A 22229-nucleotide genomic window follows, 5' to 3' on the forward strand; every position below is an offset into this window, starting at 1 on the left:
ACCCATAGTATTATGCTTTGCTGTTAAATACCTCAAATCCACAAGAGCAGAAAGCACCACCAATTCAATTATTAGTATTGCCTTTCCCCCCTTTGAAAACACAGAAAGAAAATACCATTTATTTCTGGTACAGACTCCACTGATGGATGAAATTACATCAGGAATGAATTGGGCAGGGGGGTTTTTTGGGGGGGGAGCGTTCCATCACATTATCTCATTTCCATTACGTGGCAGGCAGAAGATTTCAAAAGCCAACGAGATAATAGAACCATATTAATAGTGTGTGTGTACGCAAAGGAAAAAGAAATGTCATTAGAACCTCTTAGCGAGACAGCGTGCAGGCCGACTTAACACCATTAGGCAAAGCAATAAGCTGCAAAATTTACCCATGCGTTAACAATTCTCTTATCACGCACACATATTATGCACAGATGTTCTGTTCTTGTACTAACCAATTCATGTCAGCGATAAAACTGCAGCCTTTTAACGCTCTGAATTATTCTTGGAAACACGGGAGGCTGGTCTGGTAGGACGAGTGGGGCGCTGCCCCACTAACCTCAGTCTGAACTCAGCCTCCACCTGCCCGCCCGACTTCTTACATCCAGTCCAGGAGGTGGCCCTGCCTTCCAACTGCCTCCTCCTTATACAGTAGTCTGTGTTGCCCTTGTAGAACTAGGCAATGGGGAAAAGGATGGGGACAAAAGGAGAATGAGTCAGCTTTGCCTGTCGTCTGCTCCAATTCCGCCCACTATAGGACTCACTGCAAAACCTGGGTCCCCAGCTATTGTTGGACTACAATTCCCATCATCCCTAGCTTGCAGGACTTGTGGTCAGGGATGATGGGAGTTGTAGTCCAACAACAGCTAGAGACCCAAGTTTGGAAAGCACTGTTCTACAGGCAGGGAACTACAGGGGTGTGAAGCAGGGCCAGTGAGTGGTGAGGGCCGGGGAGAGTTCTGAGGGCCGGGTAGAATGTACGGAGGGCAACTGCATTGAAATGCTGATGGACTGTCATGAAAAAGAAAAACCTTGCAGATTGATAAACACCGGCTTAGAGAGATCTCTAGTCTCATCTAGCAGGGCTCTTCTTTGATTCCAGAAAAGGGAGGCTTCCCTAACTGGTCCTTTTTGCCCTGCCCTGGAGGCTGCTGTTGGGGGCAGAGCACAGCCAGCCCCTAACTGTGCTGCTCAAAAGCTTGCACCAGCTGCCTATACTCTTCCCCCCATGGCTCAGATGCACAGCTCATAGCCACCAGGGGCTATTGTGGGTCCGATGTCATGCAACTGAGGCCAGAACTTCTGATGCTTACTGAAGACTGTATAATCCAGCAGATTTTTCAATTAAATTATGGTTTGGATTATGGCCTGTCACCGCAGAACTCTTCTTATAAAATGAATTTATTAGAGGGGGGAAAACCTTGTGTTTTCAGCTGAACTGTTTTGGAATACATAGAAGACTTACCGGGATAATTCACAGGGGCAGCACCGCCATCTCATTCTCCAGCGATTCCAGGAAAGCTACTTGTTACCAAGAGAGGGAGATTCTTTCATTGCCTGTTCAGACCGAGAGTGGGGGAACCATAGCAACCTGTAAGAAAATGCTTGTGTTAGTGCTATGTCATTCCTTAGTTTGCTGAACGGTTGTGGGGGAATGTTTTGCAGGGAAAGTAAAGCGGCAAAAAAAAGACCCCAACCAGCAAAACAAGGTTGGCATGTAGACTAACCTTCTCCAACAACTTTCAGTGGGAATTCAGGGTGCATTTTGCTATTTCAAATTGTGGGAAACCTAGGTGGGGGTGTTGCAGGGCAGTGACAGTTTGCAGACTGGCGATTAATATTAAGAGCAAAGTTGTTCCAAGCACAAAGTTGTTCCAAGCACAATGTAAATATGCCATCGCAATTTCTTCATACCTGCCGTACTCAGGAAATATTAGAGAGCTTCCTTTTATCACATGTTGGCAGTAACTAGAAAACGATTTGTCAGAGGTCTGACCCATGGGGCATAATCCACAGGGACCTTCTGCTCAGTGGGTCTTGAGGAGGGAGCCTCGTAGATTAAGCACCAGCTCCCTGCTCCACTAACCAGAAAATAAAGAAACCACAGGCAGTTCCAGCTGGGACCCTCTAAAACAACCCAGAATCCTCCAGGGGGGAGGGACAAGTGCCATTGGAGGGCAAATTCGATGCCACTGGCATTGCATGAGTATACCTGAGATCCTCCTCAAACCAACGCTCCTGGTGTGGCCCTTATTCTGGGAGGTAGTGGTGGTGATTGCAATGTTAAGGGTATCCAGACCAGGTTTTATGTGTTCCAGATTAGCAAACATTGGAACAGTTCCAGTCCAGTTTTTACACAGAGCGTAGGAGCTGCAGAGACTAGGCCTTGGGTGGGTGTGGCTTTTCACCTGCTTCATATGCGAGTTTGTTCTCAACCAAGCGGCTTGGTCACCAACCTTCATATGAAGATACTCTGGTGAGAAAGTTGGGTTGAGCATGGGAGGCTGTCCCACAGTGATGTGGCTTTTGAAAACACACTGGGCCAAATACCTCCAGGCTAAAGGGTTATTGTTTTCTTGCCATGAGTATTCTGCAGCACGTCATTGATGCAGTAACAGTGCATTGGTGGTGGACCACCAATATACTGGACCACCAATATACTGGACCATCCACACATCATTCAACTTTATTAGTTGTTCTGTGATGATTCCCTGATGTTACCACATTTTTGCCATGGGAGGGTCACTCCTTCACTATAGCACCATGAAAGCATAACATCTGTGGTGAGAGCCAGTGTGGTGTAGTGGTTAAGAGCGGTAGTCTCGTAATCTGGGGAACCGGGTTCGCGTCTCTGCTCCTCCACATGCAGCTGCTGGGTGACCTTGGGCTAGTCACACTTCTCTGAAGTCTCTCAGCCCCACTCACCTCACAGAGTGTTTTTTGTGGGGGAGGAAGGGAAAGGAGAATGTAAGCTGCTTTGAGAATCCTTCGGGTAGTGATAAAGCGGGATATCAAATCCAAACTCTTCTTCTTGTTGTTCATATAAAGTTACAGCGCTTCAGCAGGAAGTTATGCAAAAGGCACCAATTGGAAATAAAGGCAGCATGACTGCTTCAAAGCTTTTGCAGGAACAAAGTGGGATTGCATATACCTGCCCCCAAACCATTGTGATCACAAATAATCATGAATGCACAATAAAAGACATCTGGAGAGGTCCTTAAACCCCCCCAAAAAAACCCCGAACCACTTCTGTTATGTTTCAAGGTGGCTACTTCTCTGCAGGCCCAATGCTCATCTGCCTTGCAGATGCTTTGGCTTTTGAATGGATTTCAAGGAATAGCCCAAGCAAATTGAACATTTCCATGCAAGCCTTTGGAGCTTTCCTGCTGCAAGCTGGGGAAGGAGCCAAGGAGCCTTAGTACCAGCCTCATTAACAACCAAGCAAAGGGACGTTAAGCTGACGGCAGACTGAATTCAATTAAGTGAACATCTCCAAGGTGCCGCGGAGCGGGTTATTACAAGCTCGCAGAGGAACAAAACTGGTTCACCCGTGTCTCTTTTGCATCCTGTTCCGAGTGCTCACTTGCACAAACAACTTTTGCTTTGTATTGTTCACCGCTGGACATGAATTTAGCACGCCTCCAGAAAGAGGCATTCCAGCAAAGGCGATAGGATTTCCCAGTTTACTTATCAGAAAAGTGTCTTAGCTCAAAAGAGTGGGCTCAGCTACAAGAAGGAAGGAAGGAAGAATAGAATTGTAGAGTTCGAAGGGATCCTGAGGATCATCTAGTCCAACCCCCCGCATTGCAGGAATATGCAGCTGTCCCAAATGGGAATTGAACCTGCAACCTTGGCATTATCAGCACCATGCTCTAACCAACTGGGGTATCTGCTTCCCATTCAGAAGGTCCAAGGTTCAATCCACTAAATCTCCAGGCAGAGCTGGAACAAACCTCTGCCTGGCCCAGGGAGAGTTCTGAGGGCCAGACAGAAATGCCTGGAGGGCCACATTCAGCCCCCCAGGGCTTGAGGATCCCCACTCCTGTTCTAGGCACTCTCTCCGGGGGCTTATAAGAAGACAACCCTGCTGGACTAGGCCAAAAGGTCCCATCCAGTCCAACGTTTTTCTCTGCACCCAGCTGCTTCCAGGGAGATGGGGCATTCTCTGCTGCTTGCCCTCAGCATCTGGCACTCCGAGGTAGGCAGTCTCTAAGCACGGAGGTCAGTCAGAGCAGGATTACAGCTGTAGCACAGCTGTCGGCTCCCAGCAAGATGGGAAATTATTCTCTTTCATACCCTGAAATGCAGCAACCTGGTTGATCGCCTGGCATTATTTCAATATAAGCCCCCTGCCCCCCACCCCTGTTGCTGGAAACAGCTAGGTGTTCACGGTTTCTATGTCATTCCATCCCCCCCCCACTTGGATAATACAGAACAGCGCCTGGATAATAATCACCCTCACCATTACGCAGACGGCCCTAGAAAAAACCTGGCACGCACCCGCTGCCATTTTTCAAAACGGATCAAAACCATATTGCGCCCTTCTGCAATTTGTCCACGAATGCCTCATAGAGGGCCCTTGAACACATGCTTCTCCCCCCGCACAGGCATGTTAACTGTTCATTCACAGCTTTTGGCATGTGTGCAGGTTTTCATCGGGCCAATAAAGCCTCCCACGCGCTCCATTCAAAGCTATTCCACCCATTCCAGTGCAAAGAAATGTTGGAAATTCTCAAGAACCCTTGCACACGAAACCAGAAATGTGCTCGCCAGCAGCGACCTCGTTTTTTATGCTGCTGAGCGCCTGCCCCAGGACAAAGCGAGGAGGCGGGTTTGATGCAGCAGCAAACACAGTTAATGAGCACTATTCTAGGCTCCATCAACAGAAGTTAAGTGTCCCGATCAAGGGAAGTAATAGTACTATTCTATTGTGCCTTAGTCAGACCACACCTAGAGTACTGTGTTCAGTTCTGGGCACCACAATTTAAGAAGGATGTTGGCAATCTGGAACATTTGCAGATGAGGGCAACCTAGATGATAAAGGGTTTTTGAAACCAAGCCTTATGAGGAAGGGAGTTGGGTATGTTTGGCCTAGTAAAGAGGAGACTGAGAGGAGATCTCATAGCCATTTTCAAATATCTAAAGGGCTGTCACATGGAAGATGGAGCAAGCTTGTTTTCAACTGCTCTGGAGGGCAGGACCTGAACCAATGGAGTCAAGTTACAAGAAAGGAGATTCTAACAATATAGGAACTTTCTGACAATAAAGAGCTGATTGACAGTGGAACAGACTCCTGTGGGAAGTGGCGGACTCTCCTTCATTGGAGGTTTTTAAGCAGAGGCTGGGTGGCCACATGGCAGTCAATGAGGAAGAGGTGAGACAGGGAGGGACCCTCCATTGGCTCAGCTAGGACTGACTGCCATTTGGCTCCTCCCCTCCACCAATTGCTATCCATGGCCACGTCACCTGATCATTACGGCGCTTCATTATGCAGTGGCATGGAAGCCTTGCTGCTCTCAGGTTGGAAGCCATTATTCTACGCAAGCAAACAAAAATCACTGAGAGTGCTTTAGTGGGGGCGGGGGGGATGGACATTTCAACCATTTAGTTTAAAAATCTGGCTAAGAGACCATGTTCATCAACTTAAATTTTCTGCTGTGGGGTTCTCCTCCTAGCTTCTGGTATTTGGCACAAAATCCTCTGCTAATGATTTGTAAACCAATCCTGCTCCACATGAACTGATTAGCTTTCCAGCCCTCCAATTCAAGAAGGGAATTAATCAAACAACATTAAGGAAGCACTTTTTAAAAATTGCTTATAAAGGAAGGCATAAGTGACTACTAAATATTAAAAAAGCGAGATGAAGCCAGCGGCTGCATCCGGAGAACAGTTGACCAGTAGAAGTAGAAAAACAGAAGCTGTTGATATTTTAAATGAATTGAACATGACACAAGAACAGTAAAATACTGGGGGGGGGGGGTTATTGTTTCTGTTTGTTACTATGGTGTGCATTTTTGTGTTTTCGTATTGTAAACCACCCTGTCAAGATCCTTGGATGAATGGCGGTATAGAAAAATAATAAATAATGAATAATGGCTCGTCTAGTCCAGCATCCTCACAGCCGCCAACCAAATGCCTGTGGGAAATCCTCAAGAAGAGCTTGAACACATTACTGCCCCTGACCATGAAGGCCAAACATGACGATTGGGCTGGTAGCCACTTGACAGATTCATCCTCCGTGAATTTGTCCAGGTCCTCTTTTAAAGCCATCCAAGTTGGTGGCCATAACTACCACTTGCGAGAGTGAACTCTACAGCACCAATTTGCTGGCGTCGAGAGGGCCACCAGCCGGCTGAGACAGGAAAAGGATTGTGCAGCATCTGGGTTTGCATGCGGAAAGTCCCTGAATGAATGAGGTAAACTTGTCTTGAAAGTCTAGAGATTAGCTGCTAGTCACTATAGCAAATATTGGGCTAGATGGGTCACTGATCTGGCTTGCTGATAAGGCAGCTTCCTAGACACTTAGATCCCAGAGCTATAATCCCCCACAGTAGTTTAACAATTCTGTGAGGGGGGAGACTCCACCAGGCAAGGCCTCCTTCCACCTGCCTTGCCCCACCCTCCGGCCCTAGGAGTCCTCATAAGGGAGCTGTTCCTGGAGGAAGAACTGTGAGGGGAGAGACTCCATCAGGCAAGGTCTCCTTCCACCTGCCTTGACCCACCCTCTGCTTCTCAATGTGTATTGTATTGTTTTATGTACTGTGGCTTGCCGTTGTTTTATTGATTATAGCTTAGACATTATTGTAACTGTTGAGTGGATTTCTGTTTAACTTTTATATGTTGATATTATTTTATACTATTCTAATGATTGTTGAATGATACTTTTTTGAAGGAGGTTGCCTATTTTAAAGTTATGTTTTATTATCACATTTTTGTATTGCATTAGATTGTTATAAGATGTACATTTTTTGTTTCATCAACTTGTAAACCGCCTCGAGTATTGTAAGATAGAAATTAAAAATGATGACGATGAATTCATCCCTCTTTGCAGGGAACTCTGGGAATTGTAGCTCTGTGAGGGGAACATGGGTCTCCACACAACTCTCAGCACCTGTCCCCCAGGATGCTACAGTCCCCCAGGACGCTTTGGGGAAAGCCATGACAGTTTAAAGAGCTATGAGAGTGCGGATGTGGCCTTAGGTCTCAGCATGGGTGTATTTGCCAGCGGGTACACTAAAAAGAAGATGCATGCATGCCACACATGCCCTCCCAGACATAACCCCTCGAGACTCTGGAGCAGCAGCTGAATTCTGAGGAAGGGCGTCACTATGAGTTCACACCAGCAAAAAGTTGACAAGACGTTCCCTCTGAAAGGCAAAACTGGGTCACACATCCATGGCATACATTTGGCTCCCTGTCCTTTGCGTCACCGTGCAGTGGACCTGGGCAGGCCTGCGTGAGTTGTGCGGATTCCTGACAGCTGATCTTCGTATGTGGGAGTCCAAAGCATTTAATACCACGTCGGCTCAGACTTCGAACACCTGTCTTTGGTTTGCAGAGGTGGCAGAGGCCCGGTTGTGGAAACTCCCCTCTTTCCTCCTTACCAGGGCTGGGAGCATAATCCCACACACACACTGAGCAGAAGGCTGCAAAAACGAACCTCCTAAGCCTACCAAGCTCAGTGTTGTGCCAAACAGCCTCTCCTTAGAACAGTCAATTTCAGCGTCTCTCCGTTTCTTATTTTTCCAGTCTTCAGTTCTCCACATCTGCATATAAGTTTCCAATTTATTTTTGTTTGTTTTGTTAAAAAAAGTAAAGGTCTCATCCATCAGCATCTTAGTGCGAATTTCTCCTAATAGGCACATGTTTGCAAAGCAGTTTCGCCTAATATCATGTATTTTCACCAATATACGCATTCTGTACGCATTCCTTAGCTGGAGAACTGAATTGCAAAATTTAAACACGAGCCCATTTTGAAGAATGACCATGTTTCAGTTCAGGTACTGTTTTGGGGACTGTGAATTAGGTAGGTTCGCCTTTAAATGCAAACCGGATCTAATTTATCCCCCATCCCTAGAAGTGCTGCTAAATGACAGAAGACCAGAAAGGGTAAGACGCTGTTTAATGACTTGCTGAAGTAGTTTTGCATTCACCTACAAAATCACAGAAGGTTGCAGGAGGTTGGACTAGATGGCCCTTGGAGTTCCTTCCAACTCTACAATTCTATGATTCTAAGGTAGAAGACCTGCCCACGAAGCTCTCTTTCAGTGAGGTTAAAACAGAGAAGGGCAAAACCATATATGTATGTCACAAGCAGAGGCCCAAATTCTTGCTCACCACACTGAGGGTGTCATTAGAGGCCAGACCCTGCTTACAAGGTCCTGGTGGCAGCATATCAAACCAACATCTGCTTAGCCTCTCTGCCTCCATTTCAAAACAGTCTTGAGTCTGAGAGCCACCATTTAAATTACCCACAATGCAACTGAAGGACTATTGCTCTAGGGCATTGTGGGAAATTAAAATGGCAGCCCCTGGCTATCCGGTGCCAGTTCAGAGCATTGCTGCCGTGCCATCAAAACATGGGGAAGGAAGAGGAGAGCGCTGGCCTCTAACTCTGATAAAATAAAAGCACCTGAGTGATCCCTTGCTAATGCCGTTCAGCCATATATTAAGCTGCAGAGACTAAGCTAGTTGTCGGGGGGCAGGGACACAAAGCAATCAGGAGAAAATGAAATGGGCAAGCCCTCTGGGGACAACCAGGCACACACAAACTTTTCCAACAACAATTGATCCTCCAAGACTCCACAGCAGAGTAAAAGCTCCATCAGGGGATGCAGAACCAATGGCAAATTGTAGAGTTTGTCTGTATTCCTCAAAATGGGGGAAAGAAGCTGAGAGAACAAATGAACAAACTGATACCAACCACAGCAATGGAAAGAATGGGCATACAAAGAGGATCACGGGATCTAGAAAATGACCTGGTTTTACTAGCCTCCTACAGTTAGTCACCAGGCAGCACTTTTGCTGGAGCAACTGTGGGAAGGAAAGGGGTTCTCTGTTCCTACGGCTGCCCTGGGTTACCTTCCACACAGGGAAAACAGTCTCTCCTCCTTGGGGTCCAGGGTCCAAGACTAGTCAGGGATTTGAACCTGTGTCTCTCCGTTCCTGGAGAATGTGGGCATCTTCCCCCCTCCCCACTAGCTGAGGATCTGTCTTGCCACCTTATTTGCTCAACTCTCAAGCCACAATGTAAATTTATGTCTTTAAAAAAGCAATACTTCAATGCTACGAAGGCGAGGACCCAAACAACCACATCTGGCTTTCAGAAAAATGTGTTGGGGGGCATTGACCCTCTCTAGAACAGCCTCTAAAAATATCTGAAGTGTGTGGGGGGGTTCCCCTCCCCCTTTGTATCTTGTGACTGATGTGTTGCTATTCCATACCAGAATTCCAGCCTCCTATACTTCTAAATTAAGAAATTAATTGAGAAAAGTAGAGGGACTTAATTGAAAAGTGCCATGCCTCGCAGGCTTGCTCTCTCTATACATTGCATGGGAAAGTAATCTGACCTCAGTAGGATGACATTCTTGAAATAGCTGAGGGAATTCAAACATGAAATAAGATTTACAAAAAGGGAGGACGGCGAGAATGTGAAGGCAATACTCAGTGCTTTTGTAACACAGAAACCGGGGTGTGGGTAGCTCAAAGCCTGCTTCACTAACACAAAGCCGACATAAGACAGGATTATCACACACCAACACCGAACCAGTTAGCTGATTGGGGGGGGGGGCTGAATCCTCCTCAGTTTGGGTGCATGAGGGGGTACCATGCACAGAACTCCCTCACACACCCAAATCTGGACAAAGAAGGACTGAACTCCCTGTCCAACAGGTGAAGAGTCGAACGCCTACTCATGTGCGCCATTTGCCCCCCCTCCACGAGTATCAATCATCTACTATCATTATGACATCAGATGATTGACAGGTTGGTGGGCCTACCCCTTGCCAAAGTTGGCCCATTCAGTGGGAAGGGAAGTAACGATTTGGAGCATCAGGGGTTCATCAACCCTGCTTCTGTTGTCTACACCCTTCTAACCTCCAGGTTAGATCGCTGTAATGCATTATGTGTAGGTCTGCCTTTGAAGACAGTTTGGCAACTGCAGTCAAACTGCTGACCAAGAGAAGATGGTCTGAGCACATAACACCAATTCAGGCATGACCGCATTAGTTTCCACTTAATTTTCTGGGCTCAGTTCAAATTTTGACCTACAAAGCCTTAAGCAGCTCAAGACCCAATACCACAAGGACCGCCGCTTTCCGCATGAACCAACCCGGACCCCCATTAGTCACCAGATGCCCTTCTCTCCCATTTCCCCTCCAAGGGAGTACAGAGGGTGTCAACACAAGAACAGGCCTGCTCAGTAGTGGCCCCCTGCTTATGGAATGTTCTCCCCAGCAAGACTCACTTGGCGCCATCATTCCCTGTATCTGGACACCAGGCAAGAACATTTCTTTTCCACCAGGCCTTTGACCTGCTCCTTCAGTGAGCAGAATGCCTTGGTCCTGCCTCTTTATAAATGTGAGTGCATTTTAGCTTTTACTCCGTTTTACCTTTACTTTGGTTTTAGTGTATGTTTGTAAGTTGCTTTGAATTAAGATTAGTAAACAAAGTGGCAGGTAAGTTCAATAAATAATAAGAAGGATTTTTTTTAAAGGTGCCAGAACTCCATACTGAAGTGTAGCAACAGAAAAAACCCACTGGCACTAATACACATACAATTTAAAGGAGGCAAACATTTAGCCAATCCATCCAATTGATTAATTAAAAGCATCCTGATTGACTAAATGTCTGCACCTTATTCACAGGGCAATGACTGTGGGATTTTAAAAAACAAACAAAACACCATCCTGTGTGATTATTTTAATGCAAGAACCTACAAAATAGGTTCAAAACTGCAGTCGTCCAGGGATGGGTGAGGTGGGGAACAAAGCTGCGAGATGGGAAGGGTTGGAATGTGAGGAACTGGCTTTCATGTTGTTCTAAGTATGGGTACCTTACTTACTCATCAAAATGAGCCTTTGCTATAGTTTTGCTGCTAAACCTAACAGGTAGGCAGCTACCTAATGGAAGTATCTCCCCATACCTTGATGGCCTTGGAATCTCTCCCCCTGGCCTTTGGAATGAGACATCCATCAGAGCGTTTTCACCTGCGGTGCATCTACAAACACATATATCTGGAAACGGAGCTGGGAGTTTAGCTGAGCCAGAAGCAGCCTAAGCCATGAAGTGCAGGGGAAGAGGGAGGGGCACTGTTGCTCTCTGAGAATCCAACAGCGCAGAAACAACCATTTTCCTGCCTGTTTTGCACAGCCTTCCAATAAGTGGCACAGCACAAGCTTTGCATGCAAAAGGTCCTCGGTTCAATTCCCCAGCTGCGAAAGACTCCTGTCTGAAACCCTGGAGGGCTGCTCTGATGACAATACGGAGCCAGATGGAGCAATGGTCTGACTAGGAATAAGGCAGCTTCCTATGTTCCCCGAGGATACAATAAATCATCAGAGCTCTCTTGTACAAAAGGAAACAGGACCCTGTAGCTCTGGCTGGAATTTCTCACAAATCATAAAGGCAATGCGTTTAGCTATTTATATAGTGCCGCCCCTGTACATTGGAGGGGGCTTGACTATCAACGGGCCTGTTCCTCATGGCGGTGGTCCTTTGAGGATCCAAGAGCTTTGGGTTGTCCTCAGCCAGCAGCAGTTCACGTGGAGGGGAGGTGGGTTGCAGTATAATGTGCAATTAAAACCGCCACTTCTTAATCACACCGGTGGGTCAATTGCTGCTCAGAACCCCCCAGGCTCTACACCACAAAGTTATCCCACAGAGTGCAAAAGGGAACCGTGCCTTTGACATCTCCTTCTCCTTTCCAAGGCCTCCACAGAAGGCCTTAAAAGGCAGGAGGGGTGTGTGTGTGTGTGTGTGTGTGTATGTAGGAAAAGAGAAATAAACCACTATTGATTTGCCGAAGGCGAGGCAAAAGCAGAAAGACTGCATGTGTTTCTATGGAAACAGAATGTGTGCAGTTTGAAAAGAGTTGAGGGGGGAGAGAGAAAACCCTCTCATTTATGGGCACTGTAAATTATTTAAGCAGGACAGGGCTCTGTCCATTAAGGTCTAAGGGGAAAGATTTAAAGCTATTCATTATGCAGAGAGACACAACCTGCTTAATTCAGACCCACCAGCCTAATGCTTGGGAAGCAGAAGGCAAGTCATTTAGGTCTTACATTGTTGGCTTAACAATAATAATAATAATAATAATAATAATAATAATAATAATAATAATGCTTGCAAAAATAACTGCAGAATTAAACAGTAAGCACACAATATGGAAAACCACATTAAAAAACCACACCAGCGTAATAATAATACAAGAGTGCACATGAATACTCATTTTCTATTGCCACGAGTAAAGCTGGGTCCTTCTGCCCTTAATAAGGCAATAAGGTGAAAGAAAGTGCTGGGGGAGGAGCCAGAAATGGGGTGGAGCCTGAGGCAAAGAATCCAAAATGGCACCTTCCACATGATGGCAAAGATTTAATAACCAAAGGGTGGTATCCAATTAGAGCTACTCACCCACCAAAACGAGTAGACATGGCTAAGGCCCCCATCTGCACTGTACATTAAAAAATGTATTATACTAGGCCCAGTGAGGGGTGTGGTTAGGGATGGGGTGTGGCCTGGAAGAAGGCCTAAGGGCCAGATAGAGAATACTGGATGGTCACATCTGGCCCTGAAACTCAGGCTGCCCATCCCTGACAACTTGAAGCTAGCCTCTCTTCGCTTTTGACAGAAAATGTGCAGCTAATTTGTAAAGATAAGTGATGGGGCTCACATCCATGTTGAAGTCCCCACCCCCTCTCTGTCTCTGTCTCTCTCCTGAAAGCCCCTCTCCCAAATAAAAACCTCAGATACATGGAGGGCAGTTTTGATTTCGCCGGAACAACGGAAAGGAACTCCACACATTATTACATCACACATTCCAAGTCACAGCAACTCTTTTAATGCTACAATTGAACCCTGGCTCATATTTCATGACAATAGATAGGTTTGGGGGGCTTAGTTGGCATTGCCAAGAGTGAATCAGGTCTTCAAAAGAAGCCTATGGAACAAACAATCCTCCTACTGTCTTGCAAATAGAAATGGCTCATAGTGGGGGTGTTTTTAAAAGAAAAAGGGTTTATCCCATGCATCTGGGTTTGGTTTATTTCCTGGAGAGACAGCCAACATATAAAGCTATTACAGCAGTTATAGTCCCATTTTTGGGTAGCATGCAGCTCTTAAGAGAAAAGGCAAGGATCTATAGAAGAAGGCAGTTCTAAAAGGTTCCTTTTTCCTCCTTTCCTCATTCAGCAGACCGTCCATGTTCCCCAGCAGAGCCGACTGGTCAAACTAAGCTGGTTTTATAGAGTCAAGCCCCATTTTCTAATAAGCTCCAAATTTCCCATCTTCCCTCCCCCCACCGCCACACTGATCATCAAGGCCGAGAGCACACAGCTTTAAAACTTGTCAAAGAGAAAGAAAACAAACAAAAGAAGAAGAGTGAATTTAAAGATCCCGTTTCTCTAGGCGTAGGAAATCTGACAACCTCCTATTGATCTTCTCTTGTTGACAAATGCACCCATGTTGAGATATTATAGGAAGCCAGGCTGTATCGTAATTGCTGCTCCATGGCAAACCTCCACGATCTCCAACTGTTGCTGCTTGACAGGTACAAGCGTCTGCTTTCTCACCCTGTGCAACAGCTGCTAGAGCCCAGCAAATGCTGGAGCATCCTGTCCAACTTCACCTATGTGGCAGGTTGCCCCACCAGCAATCTTGTTCCATTGGTGGACCAATTCATCCTTGCTGGAAGGAGAAATCACAGAGAGAGGGGTATCCAAAACACCAGGCAAAGATGCAGCCAGTTAACTTGGCTAGGACTAGGTTAAACCAGGATGCCTTCTCAGTGCTTTTTCCCCCCTCTGGGGCGGGGGGAAACGCAGGGGTACGTATACCCCTAAACATTTTGTGAATCTTTGTACTTTTGTCCATATACTGTATTTGAACTATAAAATGGTGATTTTCTTGAGTCAAAATGGGAGTACCCCTAAATGTTTTTTCAAGGAAAAAACACCATTGTGCTTTCTTATAGGAGTTCTCCTAACCCAGGCACAGGAAAATTGGCCCTTCAGATGTTTTGGGACTACAACTCCTAGCATCCCTGAACACTGGTTCTGTTAGCTAGGGATGATGGGAGTTGTAGTCCCAAAACATCTGGAGGGCCAAGTTTGCCTATGCCTGTCCTAACCACTCTGGTTGCTGTTGTTTTTATTTTGATTATGTATGTTGTGGTTTTATATTCTAATTTTATCCTTGGAACTGCCCTGAGACCTGTAGGTATAGAGCAGTATATAAATGCAATAAATACTACTACTAATAATGATAATAATAATAAAGTAGCCCAGAGTTGATGGGGAAACCCAGTCGGATGGGCAGGGTACAAATGATAATGATAATGATAATAATTTACTATTACAGTTTCCAGGATTCTTTGGTGGAAGCCCTGACTGTTTAAAGCGGTATTATCCTGCTTTAGATGTGTGGTGCAGATGTGACCCTAGAATCCTGGTGGCAGATCACACCACAACTGAGAGGTAGCCAGAAATCCCCATTTCCTCTCCCAACACGTAAATCATAAGCCTGCAGATTGGGGCACTGTGGGTTTTTCATTAATTTCCTACGTAAAGCACCAAGTCCTTGGCATTTTAAAGAAAACATTAGCGAGTGACGACGACACTAGGGGCCCCTCAGGCCCACGCTGATCTGTTGGCATAACCAGATCATCGTTTGGGGGAGGGGAAAGAATAGGGATTATAAATATTGATGAGGCAATTACCTTCAATTAGCACTGGCTGGCTGGCACCCCTTAGGAATCTATTTGGAACGATGCCCGCTTCCTGCTTGTTGACTGCTTTCCGCTCAAGCTGGAGTGTGAAGGCCCATTCTTCAGACACAGCGGCACTGAAACAGAGAATATCCTTTTTAAAAAGTGGAGGTTCCAAGGATTGGGGACCTGGGACATTCGGCATGTGTTCTGCTGCTGAAGCTACGGCCTATCCTGATGTGTGCTGGAAGCACTGTGCAAATACGTTAACGGCAGTAACAATACGATTGCACACGCATCTAAACATGGACCATTTCCAGATATGGATTGTGCAGCTTCCTATCGAGCAATGAAGCAAGGCAATGCTTCACATGAGGACCTTTAGATTTCTGGGTCTTTTCTCAAGATCCCGCATAACCCTCTGACATACAATGGGACAAAAATGGGCTTAACATCAAGCAATAAATGCACCCATAAAATGAGCAAACCCATTGCCAGGTGTTGGGACGAGGGATCGTTAAACGCCAACCAGAAAAACACAAAAGTGCTTCCAATTTCTGCACATTAAAGCTATTTCTGCACAAGAAGACGTCACAAACGGTGTTGGTTTCTCATCGCCCCTCAGTTATTCACCACCTCCTCAAATATTAATGTTTGCAGACTGTCAGCGTTCGATATGTGCCAGGAAAACTGGTTCCCCAGAGTTGGAAACCAGCGCTGTGTCCCTATCCTTGGTCTGCTTGTGGTAACTGGAACTAGGCCTCAGTCCTTGTGATGCAAAGGGGCCGCCTCATGGAGCAAAAAATATTTGTGAGGCCTGCCTGGTGTTTTTACATGAGTAGAACGTGTCCTTTTATTTAAAATACATCTCTGGATTATTTGCGGGGCATAGGAATTCGCTCATTTCCTCTCTCCAAAAAAATATAGTCTGGCCCCCCACAAGGTCTGAGGAACAGTGGACCGGCCCCCTGCTGAAAAAGTTTGCTGACCCCTGGTGAAGAGCATCCTCTGAGGCCAGGGCTTTATAGGGGCTGGTGGCCTGGGATTGGCCCTCAAGAGTCAGCTGACAGAATGTCCAGGCAGGCTGGTGCTGAAGCCTAGATGGCACCCTCGATGCCCAAATACAGTGGTACCTTGGTTTACAACCATAATCCGTTCCGGAGGTCCATTTGTAAACCAAAACAGATTGTAACCCAAGGTGCGCTTTTGCCAATGGGGCCTCCAAAATTTTTTTGTTCGTAATCCAAAAAAAAATGGGTTGTAATAATAATAAAAAAGGTTGCAAACCGGGACACGCACTTCCGGGTTTGATGTGTTTGTAATCCAAAACGTATGCAAACTAAGACATATGCAAACCATAGAAATGATGCTGCTAAGTTAGCTGAGCATTGACCACCAGGTAACCCTTGGTTCAGAGGACCACCCTCAGCACCATAGAATGACACGTTTTGCACGGCTGTAGCTGAGGTCCTTAGAGCACAAATTTAAACAACCTGGTGGAGGTGGAGGACTGGGAAGCAATATGAATATCAGTTGCTGGGAATTACAGGCAAGGAAAGTGCTATTGCGCTCAAATTATGCTTGCGGGCTTCCCATTGGGAAAAATATTTGGTGACTGTGAAAATAGAATGATGGACTAGATGAGGCATTGGCTTGATCACCACAGCCAGTGTGGTGTAGTGGTTAAGAGCGGTAATCTCGTAATCTGGGGATCCGGGTTCGCGTCTCTGCTCCTCCACATGCAGCTGCTGGGTGACCTTGGGCCAGTCACACTTCTCTGAAGTCTCTCAGCCCCACTCACCTCACAGAGTGTTTGTTGGGGGGGGGGGAGGGAAAGAAGAATGTTAGCCGCTTTGAGACTCCTGAAGGGGAGTGAAAGGCGGGGTATCAAATCCAAACTCCTCTTCTTCTTCTTCTTCTTCTTCTTCTTCTTCTTCTTCTTCTTCTTATAGCTCCCATTGGAAGAATGGGTCAATAAATTTGAAGTATTGGGGAGGATTTTTGTCCTCTGGTTGTCAGCAACTACTGAACCGCCCCCGCCCCCCCACAACATACATTTTTTTTCCTTCTTAATTTTGTGCACGAAAGATGCAGCCAACCCAGACTCGGAGCCTGCAGCCCTATATCCAGCCCGTCAAGAGTAATCTCTGTTCTCCATTTTTACTGAATAAATATCTTAATCTAAAACCAGCTTGGCTAAAGAAAACAGCTTGTCATAAGGGGAACATTTAAGAAAAATCTTCAAGGGGTGAGGAAGAGACATTTGTGCCTTTTCTTGGTGCATTAATGTCACACACACACACGGATACTAAATGACTTCATCTCTGACCTTACATTGTATATATGTTTTAGAAATACAGTACACAGGAAAGCAAGCCCAGATTATCCCGATGCACCAAAAAGGGATTAACACACATACACAAAATCAATAGCGGGTTAAGAATAAATGGATGGAATCTATTCTGAATTCCTGCCAACTATCAATTTTCTTGCTTTAAAGCCAAGTGCCTAGTCCTCCTGGTTATGAGGACTGAATGACGTTTTGGGCTCTTGTAGCAACTGCACCGTGCTGTGACAGACGCTGTTTTTAATTGTATCTTTATAGCTTCTTTTATTTCATATATTGTATTACAATTTGCTTTTCACACATTTCAAATTGCAATAGAATAAAATACAGTACAAGAAATAAAAGGAGCAATGCAAATACAAAAACCAATATATTGAAAACAAAATAAAAAAAATCCTTCCAGTAGCACCTTAAAGACCAACTAAGTTAGTTCTTGGTATGAGCTTTCGTGTGCATGCACACTTCTTCATATATTTCTTCTTCAGCTCCTGCTTGCAGGGGCTGATGGGAGTTGTAGTTCAGCAACATCTGGCAGGCCAAAGGTTCGTCACAGCTTCCCTACAGTAGGGCTGCCATACATCTGGGCTTCCCCAGACATATGCAGGATTCGTCCATTGAAAAAAGCATCCGGGCGAAATTCCCGATATTGCTAAAGCTGTCCAGGAAAACCTGGATGTATAGCAACCCATGCCAAAAGTTTTGTTTTTTTGTCCAGTTTCCTTAAAAAAATAGGTCAAAAACTTCATTTTGGAGGGAGATTTTGCAAAATATTTTATTATAATTATCTGAGCTCAACAACTTTGCCAAAAAAACCAAATATGGCAACCGTACTCTACAGCTAAGTGAAAAGAAAGATGTTTTGCCTCTAGGAACCTTGTACTGACCCATGAGTCAGACCTTTGGGTCCATAAAGCTCAGTACTGCCTACACGGACTGGCAGCAGCTCCTGGGGATTTCAGACGGGGGTTCTTTCTTAGTCTTACCTGGAGATAAAGGGCATTGAACCTGGGAACTTCTGCATGCAAGGTGGAAGCTCTTTCTCTGAGCTACGGCCCCTTCGTGCTCCCGTTCTTCCATCATGCAGTGACACACACACTCCCCAAAAATAAAACAACAGGATTCCGCAATATTGCAAGTATGTGGCTTGGAAGAAAATGCAAATGGTGTGCCCTACCAAGTAGGACCTGGGAGAGCAGGATTCGAATCCCCACTCTGCCATGAAGCTGGTGGTATGTAAAGGTAAAGGTAAAGGGACCCCTGACCGTTAGGTCCAGTCACGGACGACTCTGGGGTTGCGGCGCTCATCTCGCTTTATTGGCAGAGGGAGCCGGCGTACAGCTTCTGGGTCATGTGGCCAGCATGATTAGCCAGAGCAGCGCACGAAAATGCTCTTTACCTTCCTGCCGGAGCGGTACCTATTTATCTACTTGCACTTTGACGTGCTTTCGAACTGCTAGGTTGGCAGGAGCAGGGACCGAGCAACGGGAGCTCACCCCGTCGCGGGGATTCGTACCGCCTACTTTCTAATCGGCAAGTCCTAGGCTCTGTGGTTTAACCCACAGCGCCACCCGCGTCCCTATGGTGATATGTAAGTGTAATAAATAAATAAATGGAATAAAATAAAATGCAGAATAAGAGTTTTCCAGAATTACAGGTTTTAAGAATATGGTTGGGAATAGGATTCTACCGTACATCCTATGGCAACAATCACGGCCTATCATCTAGCAGGAGCTATCTTTTTCACAACCGTTTGCCTCACAGAAGAGGACATGCAAATATTTAAAGGTGATCTTCTAAATAAGCCGTTGAGGTTTTGAGAAAGGGAGCATACAGGCTTTTCTACAGAACCACACCTGATAATGAGTTCTGTGTAACACAAATGCCTACATCCTGCTCCCTCCGCTGCACAAATAAAGTCAATAAAAGGAGATCATCTTACCTAGAGTGCATTGCATGTGCCCATAAGGGCGAGTGGGAATCCCTGCATTTCTCAGATGGAGGAGGCTAGGTCATTGACTAAGCCATATGCAAATGAGGCAGAGGGGATTAAAAAGGGAATCATACCAGCTGTCTGCAAAAGAACCATTAATTAAAGGGGCAGCGCTGATACATGCTTGAATTAAAGCTCTGAAGACAACAGAAGGGATATATTCCAGGTCGTGGAGGCAGGTCCATTGCAGAAAAGGGGGCACTGCTCCACCAACCTCATTTTGCCCTCAACCCCCAACACCTGCCTGCCTCTGTACTTGCAACCAGCCCAGGTGCTGCCACTGCCTGTCAGCGTCCTCCTCCTAAGTTTCCTTCTTACCTACATAAAACCTAGCAGAGAGGAGGTGAGGAGAGAAAATTCACTGGCTCTGCCTGCCATTAGCGCTGTTGTCAGAGCCGCCCTTAGGTCCCAGCTCACAGAGGACCAACGCCCGGCTGTGGTTATGCACAAAAGTCTTTATTGAAGTTCAGTTTCCATTTCAAAGCCGTAGCGCGCAGCCCTACGTCTTAAACCCTAGACCGGCGAAGCTCTGTCTGAGTCTCCTCCCCTTCCACACCAGTTTAAGACTCTAGCCTTGCTCCACCTCTTCCTTAGCTCCTTCCTCCTCTGGGCCCTCCTGCCCGCTGGGGTTTCACCTTTTCTGGACTCTTCTGACGCTGACCCCCCTGATTCTTGCCCCTCCTTCCGGCGGGCTTTAGGACCTGGTTCCCTATCCGGGCTACCTGCTGTGCCGCTCGCCTGTACATTTGAACTTGGCGCGCGCGCCCAGCCGGCAACCTTCCTCTTGACTGTTCCCTCGCTCTCCGATGGAGGCGTGGTCAATCCTGACTCATCTTCTCTCGCTGGTGGTGAATACGCTGGCCCCAATACCTGGGACTCCTCCCCCCCACTACGCTCTGGTGGGGAAGCTGGTCCTGATTTCCAACTGCTGCTCTGGGAGTCCCCGCTGGCCCCTTGCTTCTGGGGTGTCCCCCTTGGGGCCCCCCTTGCCCTGGCCACTGGCGCCCCCTTCTGTGAATCTTCCGATTTGCTGGAGAGGCTCATGGAATCTCTCGGGCTACTGTCATCTTCTCCTACACTGCCCTCGGATTGCTCCCCCTCGCTCTCCATCTCCTCCCCTCCCTGCGCTCCCGCTGCGTCCCTGACAGCTGTCTCCACCTACTGCTTGGGCTCCCTGCCTTCTGACCCACCAGTCTCAATGGGCACTAGGAATGCGGGGGGGGGGGGAGAGATTAAATTCAGTTTGCATTTAAAGGCAAACATACCTAATTCATGCTTTCCAAAACACTATGCAAACCGAAACACAGGCATCTTCCAAATTTGCACTTCTCTGAACATGGCAATGCAGTTCTCCAGCCAAGTAATGTGTGCAAAAATACGTGTACTAAGTGTATATAAAAATACGTAAGCCGTGAAAACAATGTGTCAAAAAAATATTATATCGTGGGGAACTGCTTTGCAAAAAAATAAAATTAGGCAAAACTGCAGGTAAATGTGTGCATTAGGTGAAATTCACACTAAAATGCTGATTTTTATTTTTTTAAGGCCTTCTGAAAACTAATCACAAATTAGCCCATTCCCAGTGTTCAGAATAACATTCGTCATAAAATACTACCTACTGTGTAGCATAGTGGTGGCCAAACTTGGTCCTCCAGCTTTTTTTGGACTACAACTCCCATCATCCCTAGCTTCTCACTCCAAGGGGTGGCGGTGATTGGACTGGACACTTTTGCAATGCACCCAACTGTAAGAAACACGTAACAGATTGTACAGCTGACCCAAAGACCTACCTTCTCTGATCACACAGGACAAACAGTGGACTAGGCTCCTTATCGAGCCCACACCAGATACCAAATGGCAGAACCAAGAGCGATGGCTGCCTCTCCAGCCTCAGCTGCTGGATCTGGTCTTCTTAAGAGCACTTTCAAGATAAGAGAACATCTGGTCTCCAAACTAGGTAAACAGACAGCTGCTAGGAGACCAGTGTGATGAAAGAGAATTCCACCAGATTCCTCTGAGCCACTCCTCCAGGATTATAGCTCACCTTTCTTCCATGGATCTCCATGACCCCATCTTATACTCACAACAACCCTGTGAGGGAATTTTAGACTAAATCCCAAGGCCAGCTTCATGTCTGAGTGGGGATTTGAACGCTGGTCTCCTAGGTTCTTATCCAACCATTACACCCCACTATACTGGTGTCTATTGGTCGAAACCTCTGACTTTTGCTGGAATATATATAGTCTGCTCAGCTGGGGGAAAGAGCCGCTGTTAGAGACGAGTTACAGCTGTCTTAGAGGAGGTAAAGAACACTGCAAGACTTTGAATGGAAAATAGCGAGTCTCCTAAACCACCTTCTGTATTTCTTTGGAGGTGCTCCCAAACCCTCCACAACAGATCCTTGCAGGATCCTAAAACCTGCGCTGTCTTGCAGGATACCTTCAGGAGATGGAAAGGCTAAGGAGTAAGCTAGGGTGTGAAAACAGTGAAAATCCGGACAGAAAAGATTCACGGAGAACAAAACTATCAATGGCTTCCAGCCACGACAGATAGTTTCTGCCTCGGAGGCAGTGTGCCCAGTATGCGCCTGGATGCCAGTTGTGGGAGCCGAAGGAGCGGAGAGTGCTGTTGCGCTCAAATGCTGCTTGTGGGCTTCCCCTGGGTGCATCTGCCTGGCCACTGTGAGAACAGGATGCTGGACTAGAGGTAGCCACGGGCCTCATCCAGCAAGACTCACTGTTTGAATTTGTCTGAAAAAACAGCTAGCTTTCGGAAATGGTGAGGAATTGTTAAACATGCACACACCACAATCCTGCATGTGGGGATGATCATAGTACAGTGGTACCTCCCTTTATGAACTTAATTTGTTCCGGAGGTCTGTTCTTTAGCCGATAGCGTTCTTAAACCGAGGCGTGCTTGCGCTAATGAGGGCTCCCGCCACCAGTGCCCTTCGCCCATTCAGATTCCGTTCATCT

The 22229-nt window shown here is 46.5% G+C and overlaps 1 protein-coding gene across 8 annotated transcripts in view; it reads right to left on the reverse strand.

Annotated features, from left to right (window-relative positions):
• Positions 1-22229, reverse strand: part of CUEDC1 (CUE domain containing 1) — a 58193-nt gene that overhangs the window by 19133 nt on the left and 16831 nt on the right. For 2 of the 8 annotated variants that reach the window (XM_081844244.1, XM_081844251.1), the window contains exons 1-4: positions 21045-21200; positions 14930-15054; positions 1463-1588; positions 453-672 (exon numbers count right to left, since the gene is read on the reverse strand). The gene's annotated coding sequence lies outside the window, so the exon portion shown is untranslated. Of the gene's footprint in view, positions 1-31; positions 51-452; positions 673-1462; positions 1589-14929; positions 15055-21044; positions 21201-22229 lie in introns of those variants that run through there. The other 6 variants (XM_081844246.1, XM_081844247.1, XM_081844248.1 and 3 more) reach the window with 5 other exon arrangements.

The sequence above is a fragment of the Podarcis erhardii genome (assembly GCF_964252035.2).
Source record: "Podarcis erhardii genome assembly, chromosome: 16".
NCBI classification, from domain to species: domain Eukaryota; kingdom Metazoa; phylum Chordata; class Lepidosauria; order Squamata; family Lacertidae; genus Podarcis; species Podarcis erhardii.